Source organism: Adiantum capillus-veneris, chromosome 28 (genome assembly GCF_014529385.1).
Source record: "Adiantum capillus-veneris isolate H3 chromosome 28, ASM1452938v2, whole genome shotgun sequence".
Taxonomy (NCBI): domain Eukaryota; kingdom Viridiplantae; phylum Streptophyta; class Polypodiopsida; order Polypodiales; family Pteridaceae; genus Adiantum; species Adiantum capillus-veneris.
The window spans coordinates 68,029,984-68,037,218 of NC_140958.1; the positions used below are offsets into that span (position 1 = coordinate 68,029,984).

Genomic DNA, 7,235 nt, shown 5'->3' on the forward strand with positions numbered 1-7,235 from the left:
TTCAAAGACGTTGAGGGGACCGTTGAAGCCGTCAAGCAGAATATATGGCCTATCATTAATGGATTTCTCCGAACCTTTATCTTTTTGCACGCGAATAACATCACTCACAATGATGTTCATGGAAGTAATATCTTGGATGATTTTGGTTGGGCTAGAGTATATGTGGGCATATGTCCAATGTTGATGGTGAGCTTGACCACGAAGAGTCTCAATGTGTCCTTAGAGAGGAGATCCTACATTATAGGGCTCAAGACCTCTCCTTATTCTTTGTTGAGAGCCCAAGGGTTTGGAGGGTGAACCAACGAAATTGGAGGATGTATGCAAGTGATGTCCCTCCTTTTTTGTGAAAGACGTACTATTCAGGAGGTCAGGTCGTGCGAAGGCAACGACACCATTAAAAATCTCAGATTTGCAACACAAAGGGCTCGCGTGTGTATTGCTTCTACGCTTCATCCAAAAGGAGTGCAGTCTACTAATAATAATCAAGTTGCCATGTACTTCATCTAACAAGTCTTCGTGCAATATATAATGAAGAAGCGCGTCCTTTGGATAGACCGTCCTTTCAACGTTGGTGTTGGACTTGGAAGAGCTCAATAAAGGGCACAAGCGCATCATGGGGAGGCAGATCCACTTTCATGAAAGAGGCCAGTGGCGCTCCTACCAGATGAGCACGAACAAATTGTTAATATTGTGTCTCAGGGGGCTACACTAGTTAGCCAAGGAGAGAGCGTTCTCTCGCTATAAGAGAAGTTGGCAGCCAAAGAAGCAGAAGTAGTTGTTTTATCATAAAAACTTGCCAGATACAAAGCACGATATGGTCCTCTCTCTCCCCTGCCTGAGGAGGGCAGGACCAAGTCACAAGGCAGATATTTAGGAAACGGTGGATATGCTTGAGGAAGCATTGAACCTAGATCTTGAAGAAGCGATGGATATCACAGTTTCTTAAAGACATTGTAAACTGTAGTTGGAAATTTTAATGGGAAATTACCCCGTCCTTTTTTGAGACGCATTGTATTCTCTCTATGTTTATGGCAATGAATCCGTTTTGGAGTTGCTAATTGATGACTTTGTTGAGAATTTGGTTTGTATATGTCATTTTGTTTAGGATGTGTTAATGCTATTTTATTTGGTTGCCACATCATGTCCTCAATACTTATGTTTATGCAAACTCTCCTCAATACTTGAAAAAAACTTAATGGAGAAGACTTATACATTGTCCAAATGTGTGCATGTTGCTCTTAATTCAAAAAAGTGAGATATATAGCTCAATAGTGAGCTAGAATGAGATAGAGTAGAAACATTATCAAGATGTTTACATTTTGCCATCTATCACAGGCACCGGGTCATCAACCTCTTCATTGTCTAAACATCCTGAAGCCACTTCCCACTCCATCTCATTGTTGCTACACCTCTGTTCCGCCACCATTTCATGAGTCTGAAGCACTCCAAAGTGTACTTCGATCGCTAATGTGGCTATCTTCGTGGGTGCATGAATGAGACGCATGTTACAAAAGACGTACACAAGGTCTACAACACGAGGAGGACTTAAGCAATTTCTGCGCTTTGAGTGCACAAAGTCATAAGAAGACCAATTGCGCTCACAGCTACCACTGGATGATGATTGAAAGCACCCTGGTCGCCATGTGTTGTAACTCAACTACGTCTTGTCCATATTCTTTCCACCATACTAGGCCTGAAAACCTTTTTATGCTATTAAGAACCCAGGGATCTTTGAAAGTTCCTTCTCTATTGGCATAATCCACCCTCTGCTGGAATGCATCCATGCCATCGTCGCCTGGCAACAACTATGAGCAGACGTTTCTAAAGTCTCTCATTACCTCTTTGTTGGAAGCTTGTCCGTTCATCTGAAACTTTAATCCAAGACAAATGTAGCACCATGCAATGGCGTGTGGATTTGAGCCCATCGTTTCTCCACAAGTTGCACGATTTGTGTTCTCTCCCTTGTACTGTAGTGGTTGTATTCTTTGGTTTGACGCAGCACCTCAGACATGATCCAATAAACCTTACCAATGACAAACTTATCTATGTTGACAAACCTTAGTAGTTCCACATAGGGCTTACTAACCCCAACAAGTTTGTCAATGTTCTGCCAAAAGAGAGAAGATTGCACCAAGGACACACATTTTTTAGTTGCTTCACGGTGGCTTGGATACTTGATGAGCCAAGCCTCCCAACGGCGATCTGCAACAGTTTTTGTAAGAGCTTCTCGCACTTCAATGAGATTATTCAAAACATTGTATGCTGTAGCAAATCGTGTGGTACAAAAAATTTAAAGTGCCTTATTCGGAGACTTGGAGCGAAATAAAGCATATGTAAACTGATGTTCTCGTATAAACTTGACTACGTGATTGGCATCAATAAGGACATGTTTTATGAATGATAATCTGCCCATATCCTTTAGGAGTAAATTTAGGGTGTGTGTTGTATATCCAAACCATGTAATTTCTGAGTACTTTTCCATAATGGCTAAACCCGCTCCTTTGTAGTTGGAAGCATTATTTGTAACAATAGTTGTCACATTCTTTGGTCCACCCAATCGAGCGATAGCTCGCTCATATACCTTTGTCAAGGAGAGAGATGTCTTCTCTTTCATTGAGGTATCAATGGCCTCCAAAAACATTGCACCTTTGGGACAAATTACCATGACATTAATCAATGGTTTTTTTGTCAGCTGGTCCATCCATCGAGCGCTATTTACAGCCAAACGCTGGAACAAAGTCAAGCACTCTTTGCTTAAGAATCGCCTCTGCACTGCTCTTGACTTTGTCCACATACTCTGGTCACATTTTATTATAATCAGGATAGATGAATCCGTTGTTTGCAATTAACATTAGTGCATCTTTGAAAATAGGATTTCTTATGACATTAAATGGGATTCCACAAGCCATGAAGGCTTGTGTCCACTTTAGATGCAATTCGAGCATGTCCTATTGAGCAAATGTTGCGTGTAGAGTCCCAGGCATAGAGGCTCTACTGAATGTCTTGGAACTTGCATCCATCCCTCCCATGGCACCATTTGGAAAAGTGTAAGGACTTTGAGGTGTTCAGGTTGTTCCCATTGAAGGTCCTTGCCTAGCTCGCACATCCTCTTGATCTACACTCACTTCTTCTATGGTGATAGATGACCCACCTATCCTTGGCTAGCTCGCACTTCCTCTTGATCTACACTCACTTCTTCTATGTTGACAGATGACCCACCTGTCATACCCTTCTGTCTCTTAGGAAGAAGTCATGCCTGTTTGCATCTCTTTCCATACCCTGCAAAATGGGCCATATGTCTTTAGGCGGTGCTCGAAATTGTTTCACATTGGGGCTAGTGCTGAATAAATGTTCCTTGATACGAGTTGCGTTGCCGTGTCACTTATGCCCACAATGTTTGCATTCCACAAACAAAACTGTTTTTCCTTTCTCTATTTCCTTCACATATGTCCACTCTTTTCCTCGCACCATGCTTTCCGATTTCAACAAAATATATCCTACAATCAATAGATACTTTATGATTATAAATTTTCACCATAATCATGCAATGAGAAAGATAAAAGGTTATAGATACGATTTGCTAAATTAAAATGATGAATGAATAGTGTTAAGATAATATTTTAGGGAAAATCACCAATGGATATGACATTCTTGGCTACTAGGAGGTAAAGAGCGTTTGCTCAAGACAACCTTATTGAGCGATGGAGTCATCTCACATTTCACTATCTATGTCTCTTGGAAATAGGAGCTACTGCTCAAACACAACCAATCAACCCTATTTTAACCGAGGCCTCTAATTTCTATATCAACATAGAGGTAAGAGCATGAGCTCGATAACATCCCATGTGACTCCTAAGTACTATGCATGAACTAATATTCACTAGGAGGTAAGAGCTTTCACTCAATCACAACCTAGTGAATTCTATAGGTGATCCACCATATTCACTTAGAGGTAAGAGCATAAGCTCGATAACAACCAAGTGAATTCTACTTCATACCTTAAACCTCACTTGGAAGTAAGAGAATCATCTCATAACAACCAAGAGGCACTAAGTGGACCTATTCTATGTTTATATAGAGGTAAGAACATTTGTTCATGACAACCAAAAGACCCCACATGTATGTGTATATCTTATCCATACTTAGAAGTAGGAGACCCTGCTCAAACAACCAAGTATAGAAGTATTACAATTTAAATAGCCTTTGGTAACCTTTTAATTTCACATAGGAATGTTTACTTTAATCTTCTAAATCAATGTCTTATCTACCTAGTGAATGATATGTTCCAAAATGTATGAATTAACACTACATCTATGCACATATTATAGGTATGATAGATTTTAACCATCAAATATCACTTTTAGTATCTATTCTAAAACAAATAGAGCTAAGAGTATAGCCTCTAATGTTTAAGATTATACATTCACACTAAGACACTATAGTTAAAAAAATAGCCTCTAAAGTTTAGAATTATACATTCGCACAAAGACACTATAGCTAAAAAGATAGCCTCTAGTGCTTAAAATTATTTATTTATACTAAAACAATAGAGTTAAAGAATAACTTCTATTGCTTAGAATTATAGATGATTCAAATCTATCCATTTTTTTAATTTTTGATGTTTTAACATTAAAAATCATCTATTTTCTTGAAAAATCAAAGGATTTTGTTAAGTGACAATTCAACCTTTCTATGTTGGGGGTAACCTGACACTTTGGTGAAGGGAATTGTGCCTGAAACATGCAAATCTAAGCTTTTTATACTATGTCGAAATCGATCAATACTGTTTCAATCGATACAATATCGATCGACAGTATTTTGATTGATATGTAAGCAGTAAAATGTTATTTTGAATAAAGCTGATGTGGCAACGAATAATACGTGTGAATAAATCTTTGAAACGTATTAGTCAACCATTATTCACAAATAAAACGAATGTCAAATAACGAATCATGCAACCTTGTTTTTATGTTACAAGTGACTCCAAGGTATAAATTGACCACACGTATGATTACTGTCACTGACCCTGAAAAAATAGCGGCAATAAATTCCAAGCTTTGTAAAGGCAAGAAATAGGAATATGTGGCCCACTTTGAGGCTAAATTGCCTCAAAAAACTTGTCTCCGGCCTTATCTCATGAGAGCTTATAAAGCACAAGGGGCTCCACCTCGTAATTGAAACCATCTCTAAATATATAACTAGATTTACCTTTCTTATTATTTTTCTTTGAAAGCAGTTAAATTGGGTGACATCTATAACATGTGGGATACCCATGCATCACCTACATACGGTGCCAATGCTAACTGAAATTTGTGTTGTTTCCATGGTTTTCTAAGTTCCTTGGATTAAAGATGGTGGGTTTATATATCTTTAAGCTCTTAACTCTCCTTGTACTTATGTATAAAGTCCGTTCTATATTATGAATGGGAATTAAACCACCTTTTCACTGAGAGTTTCTAGAGTCTTTTGTAATTTGAAAGAATTCTTTGGTGTTTATGTTATATTGCTACTGAAACACACACACACACACACACACACACACACACACACATGTGGAATATTATATAGCACAATGCATGACAAACACAAGCACACATATCTACTATACTCAATGCACACATTGAGATGAATGATCATACATGTGTAGACAAGCCACAATCATCCTATTCAAACCAAGGACGCAAGCATAACACACAAAGAATGCAAACAACATGCTTGTTTAATCACTCAAATCATGCAAGAAAAAGAAAAAAGAGAGTTAATGAAGAAGGAGACGAGAGGGATTAAATGATGGAGACTCCAAAAGTCAAGCTCTTGAGCTCTTTATCTCTTCTTACCCTCACAAAAAGTGGGTTCACATTCTACAAATTGACTTGTATACCTAGGGTTATAATTTCCATTGTCTTGGCACTCAAAACTAATGAGCAGCTTAATCATTTTACTAATCATCTAGGAATTTTCTTATTGCATTTCTCTTACAAGTTTGAACTCATCAAGAGCCCGATTACCATGTTACAACACCACATTTGTCCTTAATCTCAACAACGCTTTCACTTCTCAAGACCATAGAGCTTAGAGCCATCTTTGAAGTGTTGATTAAGATAGCTTACTGTGCTTTGGTAGTAAGCGATAGGCTGCCACCTGCTCCTAGAGATGAAGAGTAGGTAGCAAAGCTGTGACTTGAGACGTTGAGCACAACAAACACACCCAAAAGTGCAAGAGGTGTTACCCTATACATGTGCTAGTGATGTGTGTGAACACACTAGGACCGCTGGGGCATTTTTTCCCTCTTTAGGAGGTTTTCCCCCCCGTGCAACACACTCTCTGTTGTGTGCCTTGAGCTTCCTTCATCTTCTCCAAGATGTGTCCATTTCTTTGCAACCCTAATTCCAACAATTGGTATTAGAGCATGTTGCATCCTCCCGGGCTTAGTTGCCAGCTGCTCCAGCACACGCCTGCTCACTTTCTCCGATTTCAGTGAGGTTTGGCGAGTGTTCGCAGGTCAAAAAATATTTTGGGAGAGTTTGCTCAGATTTTTGATTCGGGCTTATTTCGGCCTCCGTTTCCACTACAAGCAGGTCTGCACACGCAATTTTGTCATTTTGTGCAAATTTTTTGTCAGTGCCGTTTTCTGCATAACAGGTGCCTTACGACTAGTCTTCTACAGTTTGTGCTATATAGCTCCCGCTTTGTTTCTCCTCTTTTTGGGCAGTTTTCACATCAGGTGCAACATTTACCATGGCTGACAACAACACAGATGTGTTCAAGATGTTTGCTCTGCTGAGGACAGGTTGGATAGGGACAATTACCCTATGTGGGCTTATATGATGCAACATGTTCTTGTGTCAAAGGGAGTTTGGAATATTGTGCAAGGCATTGATGTACGTCCTGATTCTGAGGATGTAGGCAATGTTGAGGATGTTGTAGGTCTTGTTGCAAGGATTGCTGCTATTAGAGTTGTTTTGCCTACGGCAGAACAAGCTCTTTGGGATGTAAAGGATGCGCAGGCTCATGCATTGATTGTGTTGTCTGTGAAGTGCACCTTTACTCCTCACATTCGTTCAGTGAAATCAGCTAAACAGGCTTGGGATATTCTGGTTGGTCTTTATGCAAGCCGTAATGAGGCAAAAATTGCTTTGCTGCGTAAAGAGCTGGAAACTTTATGCAAGAGGAAGATGATATGGACACTTTCCTTGCTGGTGTCAAGGATATCGATGAGCAACTTATTTCTGTAG

General features: G+C 39.4%; 1 pseudogene; it reads right to left on the reverse strand.

The window, feature by feature from the left end:
- Positions 1 to 1,312: 1,312 nt before the first annotated feature.
- LOC147420615 (uncharacterized) lies at positions 1,313 to 3,029 on the reverse strand (annotated as a pseudogene).
- Positions 3,030 to 7,235: the final 4,206 nt, after the last annotated feature.